Source organism: Hyperoodon ampullatus, assembly GCF_949752795.1.
Source record: "Hyperoodon ampullatus genome assembly, chromosome: 8".
NCBI lineage: Eukaryota > Metazoa > Chordata > Mammalia > Artiodactyla > Ziphiidae > Hyperoodon > Hyperoodon ampullatus.
In genome coordinates, this window is record NC_136921.1 from 29,037,628 (window position 1) to 29,053,677 (window position 16,050).

Sequence of the window (16,050 nt, forward strand, 5' to 3'; positions counted from 1 at the left end):
TCTTTCAACGTTTCTGTATGAAAATTTTCATAATACAATTATGAAGAAAAAAAAAAGACAGAAATTGTCAGAGTGGATCAAAAAACAAGACCCAATTATATGGTGCCTATAAGACACCCTCTTAACATAAAGACAAATATAGATTAAAAGTAAATGGATGTAGGGATTTCCCTGGCAGTCCAGTGGTTAGGATTTGGTGCTTTGACTGTGGTGGCCTGGGTTCAATCCCTGGTCAGGGAACTAAGATCTTGCAAGCTGCACAGCACAGCAAAAAAAAAAAAAAAAACAGAAGTAAATGAATGGAGAACAATAAATCACACTAGAACTAATAAAAAAAAGTAGCTATATTAATTTCAGACAAAGCTGACTTGGAAGCAAGGAAAGTTATTAGGGATAAAGAAGGGCACTACATAATGATAAAGGGGTCAATTCTCCAAGAAGACATAACAATCTTTAACATGTGTGCATCGAACAACAGAACATCCCACTATGTGAGGTAAAAACTATTAGAATTGCAGAGAGAAATCAATGATTCCATTTTCATAGTTGGAGACTAACACTTCTCTATCAGAACTGGAAAGAGGGCAATATAAGTTTAATTCAAAGCAATATATAAGAAATTCAAAATAGTATGGTGCAGGCACAATACACAACTGCTAAGGGGCAAAGAAATGATTTGCTTTGGTCATGGTTAGTGAAAAGAAGTATTATTTTTATTATTTTTTTTAATTTGGAAATAATTTTGAGCTTAGAGAAAAGTTGCAAAAACAGTACAAAGAACTCTCATATACATTTTACTCAGATTTGCTAATTGTTACCATAACATTTTGCTTCATTATCTTTACCATTTTTCTCTCTCTGTCTCTGTCCCACTCTTTTATTCTCTTCTTCTCTCTTTCTCTCAGTATATAGATATATAACTTTTTCTAAGCCATCTGAAGTTATATACACCATATCACTTTACCCCTATATACTTCAGAGTGTATTTCCTGAGAATAAAGTTACTCTCTTAAATAACCACAGGATGGTTATCAACTTCAGAAAATTTAACATTGATAATTTACCATATATGTATCAATTTTGTCAATTGACCAATACTGTCGTTTTTTCCCTGTGTGGGATCATATATTGTATTTAATTGAGAAATATAACTCAATTTCCAAATGTCTGAGAAAAATTCCATGGAAATTCTTTTGCACCCACTTTTATTTTAATTCAACTTTGTCAGTAATTTGGTATCTGATATTTGACCTTAACGCCCTATAGATTGAAAGCTAATATCTGTGTCCATGTTAAATTGATGTGCTTGATACAAAAATTATCTTTTTATTCTACAGGTCACTTAGAAACTTGGAATTGCACCATGGGAGTTCGTAATAAAGTCTCTGGGAGAAGAAGAATCTCTGCATCATCTTAAAATTGCAACTCTTGCTGGCATATTTTTCTTTGCCATTAGCTTTTGATACAAAGTGCATTGAAGTGTTATTTCGGGTGTTGAGCTTTCTTAGAATCACATTGTTTGGCCATATTGTGGTTAAAAAAACAAGTATGTATCTTATGCTACTTCATTATGACTAGAAGATTGTTGGTTGGAGGATTTGGAGAATATATACTATTTCTGTGTCAGAGTAGACTGGCTTTGTAGGACATTTTACAAATGTTTAGCACTGAACATTTCAGAATGGTGGAGTAGAAGGCAGTTTTCCAAAGTTTCAATCCAAAGTAAAATTACCCTCTCATCGATTGCCCTTCCTATGTTCTCACATGGAAATATTTAAACTCATTTCAATAAAGCCTTAAAAGAAAAACAGGTCCAGGCTTTCTTTCAGCAGAATATAAGGACTACTAGGAAGTGAAAATGATCTGGTCTTTCAACACATTTCCAAAATTCTGATTAGGCACATAGTTGAGCTTATAAATACATGTAGTAACAATTTGACCAAATGAATGTAAGTATAAATTATACCACCTTAAGGTTTTGATGTGTCATCTTTCTGCAGAACAGTTTTCTTTAACATGTGCCAAAACTGGTGTGTGGTTTGTTGACTTTTGCTGAAAATGGTGGTGTATTCCGATGTGGTTTTGTAGCTGGGGAGACCAATGCAGCCTTTTCCACACTGGTTCAATTACAGCTGTAACTGAAGTTTAACAGTATACCTGCCACATTAGGTATATCCTCTGGTCCCTGGGTATACTCTCTAACTTCATAGGACTCTGCCCAGTTTTCTTTTGTCTAGCTCTGCTACTTGCAGGGGAATACTTTTTCTTCGTGGCTATTAATTTCTCTCTTCTTAGCATCTGCACATTTTCTTTACATGCTGCCTGAGGACTTTCACAAATGCATTGTGGACGTATTGCCAGCTGTAGGTGGATGTCCCTCCATGGGTCATGAACCATGAAGGTGTTTGATTTCATCTTTCTACATACACACGGGATGACAAAAGAGTTGGGGATTGGGGTCATCCTCTACCCCTGCATATCTGAAGAGTGCTTCTGAATCAATAGGTTGGCAGCGATGGGAAAAGCTTTCAAGCAGTCACCTGGGTCCTATGAAACAGTGTTGCTTCAGGGAGGGAAAATTCAGGAAAATCAAGATGCTAGTTTTTGGTTTTTTTAACATCTTTATTGAAGCATAATTGCTTTACAATGGTGTGTTAGTTTCTGCTTTATAACAAAGTGAATCAGCTATACATATACATATATCCCCATATCCCCTCCCTCTTGCATCTCCCTCCCACCCTCCCTATCCCACCCCTCTAGGTGGTCACAAAGCACCGAGCTGATCTCCCTGTGCTATGGGGCTGCTTCCCACTAGCTATCTGTTTTACATTTGGTAGTGTATATATGTCCATGCCACTCTCTCACTTCGTCCAAGCTTACCCTTCAACCTCCCTGTGTCCTCAAGTCCATTCTCTATGTCTGCGTCTTTATTCCTGTCCTGTGCCTAGGTTCTTCAGAACCATTTTTTTCTTTTCTATTTTTTTTTTTTTAGATTCCATATATATGTGTTAGCATACGGTATTTGTTTTTCTCTTTCTGACTTACTTCACTCTGTATGACAGACTCTAGGTCCACATGATGCTAGTTTTGAAAACAAAAATCATCCCTAGAAGCTGGGTTGAGGGGAGAGGGGAATGGGAGGATTCTGTATATTTTCCTACTCCTGGAGCGTCTCAGAGAGATGCTTGGGAGACCTCTTTCTTTTTAGCCCAAGGAGAAGTGTTTAATCTCAAGACAAAATGTGGCTATTTACAAAATTTGCTGCTTTTCACCAGTAACTCAAAGTTATACATTTACAAATTGATTTTATTTTACTTTTTCATCTCATGAAAGTAATATATACTTATATAACAAAAAAAGCAATTGAAAACAACAAAAAGGAGAAATAAAAACATAAAATTAAGACCTATAATCTTGCCATTCATTGATAACCATGATTGACATTTGGGCTTATACATACACTGTTATAATCTTTTTTTCCTACATAAACATACGCCACAGCATGCCTGCTGGGTGTCTACTGTGGGGTGGCGGTGGGGATGTACCTCTCAGCTGACTCCCTGCTGTCACCTTGCTTTCCACCTGCAGACCACCATCTATGAGGACCGGGGCTTCCAGGGCCGCCGCTACGAGTGCAGCAGTGACTGCCCCAACCTGCAGCCCTATTTCAGCCGCTGCAACTCCATCCGGTGGACAGTAGCTGCTGGATGCTCTACGAGCAGCCCAACTACCAGGGCCACCAGTACTTCCTGCGGTGCAGCGACTACCCTGACTACAAGCAGTGGATGGGCCTCAATGACTCCGTCCGCCCCTGCCACACAATTCCTTACGGGAGTCTTAGTTCAACACGACTCATGTGAAAGCATCACTGATCCATGGCCATAAATTCCTGTTTATAAAAGTCAGTTTGTTTCAACTCAGGACTAGTGTTCACAGTGAAATAGCAAAGCCCAACTCTCAAGCATTTAACAAAAACTTGATTGCCTTTACTCTGCTCTCATATGGAAACATTTAAACTCATTTCAATAAAGCGTTAAAAATGGGCAGATTAGGACTTCCGGGTAAGATGGCGGAAGAGTAAGACGCGGAGATCACCTTCCTCCCCACGGATACACCAGAAATACAGCTACACGTGGAACAACTCCTACAGAACACCTACTGAACGCTGGCAGAAGACCCCAGACCTCCCAAAAGGCAAGAAACTCCCCACATACCTGGGTAGGGCAAAGCGGAGAGATTCCCGCACAGAGGATCGGTGCCGAGCGGCACTCACCAGCCCGAGAGGCTTGTCTGCTCGCCCGCCGGGGCGGGCGGCGCTGGAAGCTGAGGCTCGGGCTTCGGTCAGAGCGCAGGTAGAGAACTGGGGTTGGCGGCGAGAACTCAGCCTGAAGGGGGCTAATGCGGCACAGCTAGCCGGGAGGGAGTCCGGGAAAACTCTGGAGCTGCCGAAGAGGCAAGAGACTTTTTCTTCCCTCTTGGTTTCCTGGTGCGCGAGGAGAGGGGATTAAGAGCGCTGCTTAAAGGGGCTCCACAGACGGGCGCGAGTCACGACTGAAAGCGCGGAGCCCAGTGACGGGCGTGGGACGCTGAGGCTGCTGCTGCCGCCGCCAAGAAGCCTGTGTGCGAGCGCAGGTCACTGTCCACACCGCCCTTCCGGGAGCCTGTGCAACCCGCCACTGCCGGGGTCCCGGGATCCAGGGGCGGCTTCCCTGGGAGAACGCACGGCGCGCCTCGGGCTGGTGCAACGTCACGCCGACCTCTGCCGCTGCAGGCTCGCCCCGCACTCCGTGCCCCTCCCTCCCGCCCGGCCTGAGTGAGCCAGAGTCCCCGAAGAGGCTGCTCCTTTAACCCTGTCCTGTCTGAGCGAAGAACAGACGCCCTCCGGCGACCTACACGCAGAGGCGGGGCCAAATCCAAAGCTGAGACCCAGGAGCTGTGAGAACAAAGAAGAGAAAGGGAAACCTCTCCCAGCAGCCTCAGAAGCAGCGGATTAAAGCTCCACAATCAACTTGATGTACCCTGCATCTGTGGAATACATGAATAGACAACAAATCATCCCGAATTGAGGAGCCAGGAGTCAGTGCTGTGCCTCTGAGGTGGGAGAGCCAACCTCAGGACACTGGTCCACAAGAGACCTCCCAGCTCCACATAATATCAAACGGCGAAAATCTTCCAGAGATCTCCATCTCAACACCAGCACCCAGCTTCACTCAACGACCAGCAAGCTACAGTGCTGGACACCCTATGCCAAACAACTAGCAAGACAGGAACACAACGCCACCCATTAGCAGAGAGGTGGCCTAAAATCATAAAAAGTCCGCAGACACCCCAAAACACACCACCAGACGTGGACCTGCCCACCAGAAAGACAAGATCCAGCCTCATCCACCAGAACACACGCACTAGTCCCCTCCACCAGGAAGCCTACACGACCCACTAAACCAACCTTAGCCACTGGGGACAGACACCAAAAACAACGGGAACTACGAACCTGCAGACTGCAAAAAGGAGACCCCAAACACAGTAACATAAGCAAAATGAGAAGACAGAAAAACACACAGCAGGAGAAGGAGCAAGATAAAAACCCACCAGACCTAACAAATGAAGAGGTAATAGGCAGTCTACCTGAAAAAGAATTCAGAATAATGATGGTAAAGATGATACAAGATTCTATTTCCCAGATCCAAAATCTTGGAAATAGAATAGACAAAATGCAAGAAACAGTTAACAAGGACCTAGAAGAACTAAAGATGAATCAAGCATCGATGAAAAACACAATAAATGAAATAAAAAATACTCTAGATGGGATCAATAGCAGAATAACTGAGGCAGAAGAATGGATAAGTGAGGTGGAAGATAAAATAGTGGAAATAACTGCTGCAGAGCAAAATAAAGAAAAAAGAATGAAAAGAACAGAGGACAGTCTCAGAGACCTCTGGGACAACATTAAATGCACCAACATTCGAATTATAGGGGTTCCAGAAGAAGAAGAGAAAAAGAAAGGGACTGAGAAAATATTTGAAGAGATTATAGTTGAAAACTTCCCTAATATGGGAAAGGAAATAGTTAATCAAGTCCAGGAGGCACAGAGAGTCCCATACAGAATAAATCCAAGGAGAAATACGCCAAGACACATATTAATCAAACTGTCAAAAATTAAACACAAAGAAATCATATTAAAAGCAGCAAGGCAAAAACAACAAGTAACACACAAGGGAATCCCCATCAGGATAACAGCTGATCTCTCAGCAGAAACTCTACAAGCCAGAAGGGAGTGGCAGGACATAATTAAAGTGATGAAGGAGAGAAACCTGCAACCAAGACTACTCTACCCAGCAAGGATCTCATTCAGATTTGATGGAGAAATTAAAACGTTTACAGACAAGCAAAAGCTGAGAGAGTTCAGCACCACCAAACCAGCCTTACAACAAATGCTAAAGGAACTTCTCTAAGCAAGGAACACAACAGAAGGAAAAGACCTACAATAACGAACCCAAAACAATTAAGAAAATTGGAATAGGAACATACATATCGATAATTACCTTAAATGTAAATGGACTAAATGCTCCCACCAAAAGACACAGATTGGCTGAATGGATACAAAAACAAGACCCATATATATGCTGTCTACAAGAGACCCACTTCAGACCTAGAGACACATACAGACTGAAAGTAAGGGGATGGAAAAAGATATTCCATGCAAATGGAAACCAAAAGAAAGCTGGAGTAGCAATTCTCATATCAGACAAAATAGACTTTAAAATAAAGACTACTAGAAGAGACAAAGAAGGACACTACATAATGATCAAGGGATCGATCCAAGAAGAAGATATAACAATTGTAAATATTTATGCACCCAACATAGGAGCACCTCAATACATAAGGCAAATACTAACAGCCATAAAAGGAGAAATCGACAGTAACACAATCATAGTAGGGGACTTTAACACCCCACTTTCACCAATGGACAGATCATCCAAAATGAAAATAAATAAGGAAACACAAGCTTTAAATGATACATTAAACAAGATGGACTTAATTGATATTTGTAGGACATTCCATCCAAAAACAACAGAATACACATTTTTCTCAAGTGCTCATGGAACATTCTCCAGGATAGATCATATCTTGGGTCACAAATCAAGCCTTGGTAAATTTAAGAAAATTGAAATTGTATCAAGTATCTTTTCTGACCACAATGCTATGAGACTAGATATCAATTACAGGAAAAGAGCTGTAAAAAATACAAACACATGGAGGCTAAACAATACACTACTTAATAACGAAGTGATCACTGAAGAAATCAAAGAGGAAATTAAAAAATACCTAGAAACAAATGACAATGGAGACACGACGACCCAAAACCTATGGGATGCAGCAAAAGCAGTTCTAAGAGGGAAGTTTATAGCAATACAATCCCACCTTAAGAAACAGGAAACATCTCGAATAAACAACCTAACCTTGCACCTAAAGCAATTAGAGAAAGAAGAACAAAAACATCCCAAAGTTAGCAGAAGGAAAGAAATCATAAAAATCAGATCAGAAATAAATGAAAAAGAAATGAAGGAAACGATAGCAAAGATCAATAAAACTAAAAGCTGGTTCTTTGAGAAGATAAACAAAATTGATAAACCATTAGCCAGACTCATCAAGAAAAAAAAAGGGAGAAGACTCAAATCAATAGAATTAGAAATGAAAAAGGAGAAGTAACAACTGACACTGCAGAAATACAAAAGATCATGAGAGATTACTATAAGCAACTCTATGCCAATAAAATGGACAACCTGGAAGAAATGGACAAGTTCTTAGAAATGCACAACCTGCCAAGACTGAATCAGGAAGAAATAGAACATATGAACAGACCAATCACAAGCACTGAAATTGAAACTGTGATAAAAAATCTTCCAACAAACAAAAGCCCAGGACCAGATGGCTTCACAGGCGAATTCTATCAAGCATTTAGAGAAGAGCTAACACCTATCCTTCTCAAACTCTTCCAAAATATAGCAGAGGGAGGAACACTCCCAAACTCATTCTACGAGGCCACCATCACCTTGATACCAAAACCAGACAAGGATGTCACAAAGAAAGAAAACTACAGGCCAATATCACGGATGAACATAGATGCAAAAATCCTCAACAAAATACTAGCAAACAGAATCCAACAGCACATTAAAAGGATCATACACCATGATCAAGTGGGGTTTATTCCAGGAATGCAAGGATTCTTCAATATACGCAAATCAATCAATGTGATACACCATATTAACAAATTGAAGGAGAAAAACCATATGATCATCTCAATAGATGCAGAGAAAGCTTTTGACAAAATTCAACACCCATTTATGATAAAAACCCTGCAGAAAGTAGGCATAGAGGGAACTTTCCTCAACATAATAAAGGCCATATATGACAAACCCACAGCCAGCATCGTCCTCAATGGTGAAAAACTGAAAGCATTTCCACTAAGATCAGGAACAAGACAAGGTTGCCCACTCTCACCACTCTTATTCAACCTAGTTTTGGAAGTTTTAGCCACAGCAATCAGAGAAGAAAAGGAAATAAAAGGAATCCAAATCAGAAAAGAAGAAGTAAAGCTGTCACTGTTTGCAGATGACATGATACTATACATAGAGAATCCTAAAGATGCTACCAGAAAACTACTAGAGCTAATCAATGAATTTGGTAAAGTTGCAGGATACAAAATTAATGCACAGAAATCTCTGGCATTCCTATATACCAATGATGAAAAATCTGAAAGTGAAATCAAGGAAACACTCCCATTCACCATTGCAACAAAAAGAATAAAATATCTAGGAATAAACCTACCTAAGGAGACAAAAGACCTGTATGCAGAAAATTATAAGACACTGATGAAAGAAATTAAAGATGATACAAATAGATGGAGAGATGTACCATGTTCTTGGATTGGAAGAATCAACATTGTGAAAATGACTCTACTACCCAAAGCAATCTACAGATTCAATGCAATCCCTATCAAACTACCACTGGCATTTTTCACAGAACTAGAGCAAAAAAATTCACAATTTGTATGGAAACACAAAAGACCCCGAATAGCCAAAGCAATCTTGAGAACGAAAAATGGAGCTGGAGGAATCAGGCTCCCTGACTTCAGACTATACTACAAAGCTACAGTAATCAAGACAGTATGGTACTGGCACAAAAACAGAAAGATAGATCAATGGAACAGGATAGAAAGCCCAGAGATAAACCCACGGACATATGGTCACCTTATCTTTGATAAAGGAGGCAGGAATGTACAGTGGAGAAAGGACAGTCTCTTCAATAAGTGGTGCTGGGAAAACTGTACAGGGACATGTAAAAGTATGAGATTAGATCACTCCCTAACACCATACACAAAAATAAGCTCAAAATTGATTAAAGACCTAAATGTAAGGCCAGACACTATCAAACTCTTAGAGGAAAACATAGGCAGAACACTCTATGACATAAATCACAGCAAGATCCTTTTTGACCCACCTCCTAGAGAAATGGAAATAAAGACAAAAATAAACACATGGGACCTAATGAAACTTAAAAGCTTTCGCACAGCAAAGGAAACCATAAACAAGACCAAAAGACAACCCTCAGAATGGGAGAAAATATTTGCAAATGAAGCAACTGACAAAGGATTAATCTCCAAAATTTATAAGCAGCTCATGCAGCTCAATAACAAAAAAACAAACAACCCAATCCAAAAATGGGCAGAAGACCTAAATAGACATTTCTCCACAGAAGATATACAGACTGCCAACAAACACATGAAAGGATGCTCAACATCTTTACTCATTAGAGAAATGCAAATCAAAACTACAATGAGATATCATCTCACACCAGTCAGGATGGCCATCATCAAAAAATCTAGAAACAATAAATGCTGGAGAGGGTGTGGAAAAAAGGGAACCCTCTTGCACTGCTGGTGGGAATGTGAATTGGTACAGCCACTATGGAGAACGGTATGGAGGTTCCTTAAAAAACTACAAATAGAACTACCATATGACCCAGAAATCCCACTACTGGGCATATACCCTGAGAAAACCATAATTCAAAAAGAGACATGTACCAAAATGTTCATAGCAGCCCTATTTACAATAGTCCAGAGATGGAAACAACCTAAGTGTCCATCATTGAATGAATGGGTAAAGAAGATGTGGCACATATATACAATGGAATATTACTCAGCCATAAAAAGAAATGAAATTGAGCTATTTGTAATGAGGTGGATGGACCTAGAGTCTGTCATACAGAGTGAAGTAAGTCAGAAAGAGAAAGACAAATACTGTATGCTGACACATATATATCGAATTTAAGAAAAAAATGTCATGAAGAACATAGGGGCAAGACAGGAATAAAGACACAGACCTACTAGAGAATGGACTTGAGGATATGGGGAGGGGGAAGGGTAAGCTGTGACAAAGTGAAAGAGCGGCATGGACATATATACACTACCAAACGTAAGGTAGATAGCTAGTGGGAAGCAGCCGCATAGCACAGGGAGATCAGCTCGGTGCTTTGTGACCGCCTGGAGGGGTGGGATAGGGAGGGTGGGAGGGAGACGCAAAAGGGAGGGGATATGGGAACATATGTATATGTATAACTGATTAAATTTGTTATAAAGCAAAATTAAAGAAAATGGGCAGATTGTTTTTAGGCACAAGAAATCACAACAATATAGCTTCTAAAGTTGAATTTGGAAGTATCTAGCTGATCCCTAATTTCTAAATAAAAACTACCTTGTTCAGTAAAGAAAAAAATCTATCTAGATCATTATTTCTTAATGAACACTGACAGACTATGGGAGAACAACATAAGTATAATGTATTCTGATTGTATTGGTGATTATTTTCAATACCTTCTTTATGACCTATGGATCTAGAAACTAGAACAATATGTTTCACTTGCTGGTGGCTCCTTGTATTCAGCAGTCATTATCAACTAGTTTTTTACAAGGGTCAGAAAAAGATCATTAATTAGGATTTCATGGGACACGGTCCTCACCCAAATGCTGCTTAATGTTTTTTAATCATGTGGAATTTGTATTTCTACTTTCTAATGACACCAAATTATGTGTCATGACAAGCAGATTCAAGAAGTGAAACCAAAATTTGGCTGCAGAAATTTGCAGATGCAAAAAGAGGTACAAATAAGATAGAAACTCCTTTGAGGCAAGAAACTCAACTTACAACTGACTTGGCAAAATGTCGGACATGTGGACTCAGAGTAAATATGAATTGTTGTAAATCATGAGTGCAAAAGTGACTTAAAAACAAGCTTGAGGGGCTTCCCTGGTGGCGCAGTGGTTGAGAATCTGCCTGCCAATGCAGGGGACACGTGTTCGAGCCCTGGTCCAGGAAGATCCCACATGCTGCAGAGCCATTAAACCCATGTGCCACAACTACTGAGCCTGCACTCTAGAGCCCTTGAGCCACAACTACTGAGCCCATGTGCCACAACTACGGAAGCCTGCATGCTAGAGGTGCCCCTGCTCACCGCAACTAGAGAAAGCCCTCGCGCAGCAACGAAGATCCAACACAGCCAAAAATAAATAAATTAAATAAATATATTCCAAAATAAAAATATTTAAAAACAAGCTTGAGGAGCTCAGCTCAGTGCTCTGTGATGACCTAGAGGGGTGGGATGGTGGGGAGAGAGAGGCTCAAGAGGGAGGGGATATATGTATACATATAGTTGATTCACTTTTTTCTACAGCAGAAACTAACACAACGTTGTAAAGCAATTATACTCCAATTTTAAAAAAATACCAAAAAAACAAAAACCAAGCTTGATAGGATTCAATGATACACAGTCATAATGGTAAAGGGAGTTAAAATCCTCTCTGCAGACTCAACTAAATACATTTGTGACAGTTAGTTTTTTTTTTTTTTTTTTTTTTTACAAAGGAATCCCTTTTATTGACTTTATTTCAATTCTTGTTTCTTCCACAGGATAGACCACTGGTCAAGTCAGTTTTATTTTAATACTCTCCCTAACTTGTTAGACCAACCATGTAAGGAAAGGATACATATATGACAGGATGGTTTGAAAACCATGCTTCATGCTTCATGAAGCTGCAGGCTGATTGAGTCACTTTTACTGACATCAAGGATCCCCACAACTTATTTTTCATCTTTGCTTTATTGTCACAACAGACTAGCTCTCACAGGATAAAGCTGTATGAGAGACCTGGCTACAGAGGCCTGGTGTCCAAGCTCACAGAGGACTACTCCTGAATGCATGACCGCTTCCAGCTCAGTGAGCTCCACTCACTCCACATGCTGGAGGGCTGGTGGGTCCTCTACGAGATGCCCAACTACCAGGGGTGGCAGTACTTGCTGAGGCCAGGGGACTACAGGAACTACCACAACCGGGGAGGCCTGGATGCCAAAGTCGGCTCTCTGAGATGCGTCATCAATTTGTACTAGGCTGTGTTTTTCTTATTATAATCCACATAGAGTTGCACTAAATATAAAGATAGTGTTCCTGGCACTAAGTGATTCTTGTTCATCTTAAATGATAACTGAATTTTAATAAATGGTGACCCTTCGCAACTTATCTGACCCTGAAGGTCAAGTGTCTTGAATGTCTACTTACTTCCTGCTGGTCAGGCAGCAGTAATTATGAAGTTCCCACTCATGTCACGGGAAGGAGGGAGAAACACTGTCTGCCTCTGTGACCCACGATCTGAGGGAGAGAGGAAAGAAACATAATGAAAAATTATGAAACCCATATACAGGAGAAAATATAGAACCAGTTGTGGCTGGGACACCAAAGACAAAGGATTACTGGAGAGGTTAGGGCAGCTGACGTTTCAGATAAGATTAGTCAAGAAAAGCTGAGTGAAAAGAGAAGTTTTAAGTGGAATTCCCAAAGTAGAGAAGGTCAAGTACGCATGATGAGGTCATCTGGGAGAAGTGTTAAATTAAGAGTTAAAGGACCTGGGGCTCGTCGCAACCAGAGAAAGCCCGTGCACAACAACAGAGACCCAACTCAGCCAAAAATTAATTAATTAATTAATTAATTAATTAATTATTTTTAAAAAGAGTTAAAGGCCTGAGTTGTTATCCTGCCTCTGCTACTTACTAATAAAATGCCCCTCAGTCTCAGGTAAACTAGGATGGTTGGTTACTCCACTTCCTAGCTTATCTCTTTGAGCAAGTCATTTCTTATTCTCTCTGTGCCTAAATTGCCTTATTGAAAACTACAGGTGATAATAAATTCCTGTCTCACTAATTTCCAGGATAACTATGATGAAAAGCTGGGGAAAGATTGTGAACACACTTTGTTATCTTTAAATATTTGTACAAATATAAAGGTAAGAAATTAATGTATCCTCAGGGTTTCCTCAAATTCAACAGTACAGTATAGTCATCTTTATTTTGGACTCCAATATGAACATTTATCAAGATTCAATTATGGAAGACTCAACTATGCAGAGTGAAGTAAGAATATTTATTATCCTGCATACCTCTGACATTTCATTCCACTAGAGTAGAGCTGCTCTCCCAGAATGCTAATTCTTTTTACAAATTTACATAAGCAAAAATAGTGCTCTGTCCTCATTAACTTCTTTATAGAAATTGAGAAGCTAATTTTAAAATTCATATGGAATTGCAAGGGACCCAGAATAGCCAAAACATTCTTGAAAAAAGAACAGAGTAGGAGTACTCACACTTCTTAATTCCAAAACTTACGACAAAGCAACAGTAATCAAGACAGCAGGGTACTGGCGCAGGGTAGACATAGAGATGAATGGAATAGACTTGAGAGTCTAGAAATAAACCCATGTGTCTATGCTCAACTGATTTTTGACAAGGGTGCTAAGACCATTCAATGGGGAAAGAATAGCTTTTCAACAAATGGTGCTGGGACTACTGGATATCCAAATGCAAAAGAATAAAGTTAGACCTCCATTTCATACCACATATAAAAATTAACTCAAAATAAATCAAAGAACTCAAACTATAAAACTCTTAGAAGAAAACAGAGACATATATCTTTGTGATCTTTTATTAGGCAATGATATCTTAAATATGACCAAAAGCACAAGCAACAATAAAAATAATAAATTGGACTTCATCAAAATTAAAACCTTTAATGAATCAAAGGATACTATCAAGAAAATGAAAAGACAGCCCACTGAATGGGAGAAAATATTTACAAACTTTTTATCTGGTAAGAGTCTAGTATCCAGAATATATAAAAACTCTTAAAACAACAACAGAAAGATAAACAACATAATTTAAAAATGGGCAAAGGATTTGAATATACATCTTTATGAAGAAGATATACAAATAGCCAAGAAGCTACTGAAGATGTTCAGCATTATTAGTCATTAGGGAAATTTAAATCAAACCACAGTGGGGTAGCACTTAATATCCACTAAGATGGTTATAATAATTTTAGGAAAAAAAAACCCCAGAAAATAACAAATGTTAGTAAGGATGTGGAGAGATTGGAACTCTCATAAATAGCTGGTGGGAATGGAAAATGTTGCAGCCACCGTGGAAAACGGTTTGGTATTTCCTCAAATAGTTAAATAGAGTTATATGACTCAGCAATTCCACTCTGATGTTTATACTCCAAAGAACTGAAAATCGGTGTTCAAACAAAAACGTATACATGGGGACTTCCCTGGTGGTGCAATGGTTAAGAATCTGCCTGCCAACGCAGGGGACACGGGTTCAAGCCCTGATTCAGGAAGATCCCACTTGCCGTGGAGCAACTAAGCCCGTGCGCCACCACTACTGAGCCTGCACTCTAGAGCCCACGAGCCACAACTACTGAGCCCGTGTGCCACAACTACTGAAGCCCGCGTGCCTCGAGCTCATGCTCTGCAACAAGAGAAGCCACCACAACGAGAGGCATGTTCACTGCAACGAAGATTAGCCCCTGCTTGCCACAACTAGAGAAAGCCCACACCCAGCAATGAAAACCCAAAGCAGCCAATAAATAAATAAATAAATAAATAAATTTACATTAAAAAAAGAAGTATACATGAATGTTCATAGCAGCACTATTCACGGTAGCCAGGAGGTGAAAACAACCCAAATGTCTATCAGTGGATGATTGGACAAATGAAATGTGATATATCCAAACAATGGAATATTATTTGGCCATAAAAAGAATGATGTACTGATACATGCTACAACATGGATGAACCTTGAAAACATTATGCTAAGTGAAAGAAGCCAGTCACATAAGACCACATATTATAGGATTCGTTTATATGAAATAACCTGAATAGGCAAATCTAGAGACAGTAAGTGGATTCATGGGTTGCTTAGGTATGGAGGATGGGTGGATAAAGGAATGAAAACTAAAGGGTACAGGACTTCTCACTGTGGGATGAGCATGCTCTAAAATTGACTGTGGTGATGGTTGCACATAACTGTGAATATACTAAAACCATTGAATTATACACTTTAAATGGGTAAACTATATGGTATGTGAATTATATCTCAACAAACTGTTTAAAAATAATAATGCCCGGCACAGAACCTTAAGTAATAAATAATCTTTTAGAATAAGATTCCTTCTTGCTGAAGGAATATATGGTATAAATTATAAATATGAAGATACACATATTATTAAACTGCTGTGGCTCTTACCAATACCAAATATACAGAAAGATTTGTTGTTTTGCCACTAGCTTAGTTAAACCATAGTGTGTTGTCCTTTGTTGGGTGACTAATGAAATATGAGCTCTGCTTTTTTTTAAAAAAAGGGAAAACCCAGGTGAGACGTCTCACTGAAAATAATTTTAACCTGAAGTTTGGTTTTGTTTTGCTTTAATCTAGTGAACTTAAGGGTTTAGAAAACAGCATTTTATCTAAGAAAGCTCGGTGTGCCACAAGTTTTCTTCTCTATAAAATAAGGGGTGTGGACAAGAGGAGCTCCATGTTTCCTTCCAGCTCTGATTCTTTAAGACTGTATTAGGTTTCAAGGTAGAGCATCTCAATAGTTACCAATGTAGGCCTTGAGGTCCATGGACATGGTTTCTGGCTTGACCACCTAATGGCTGTGTGACCT

The 16,050-nt window shown here is 39.6% G+C and overlaps 1 pseudogene across 1 annotated transcript; it reads left to right on the top strand.

Annotated features, from left to right (window-relative positions):
• The first annotated feature begins 1,943 nt into the window (after positions 1-1,943).
• LOC307057472 (gamma-crystallin A-like) lies at positions 1,944-12,443 on the top strand (annotated as a pseudogene). Its single transcript has 3 exons — positions 1,944-1,949; positions 3,589-3,856; positions 12,176-12,443. The product of its transcript is annotated as a gamma-crystallin A-like (transcript).
• The last annotated feature ends 3,607 nt before the right edge of the window (positions 12,444-16,050 follow it).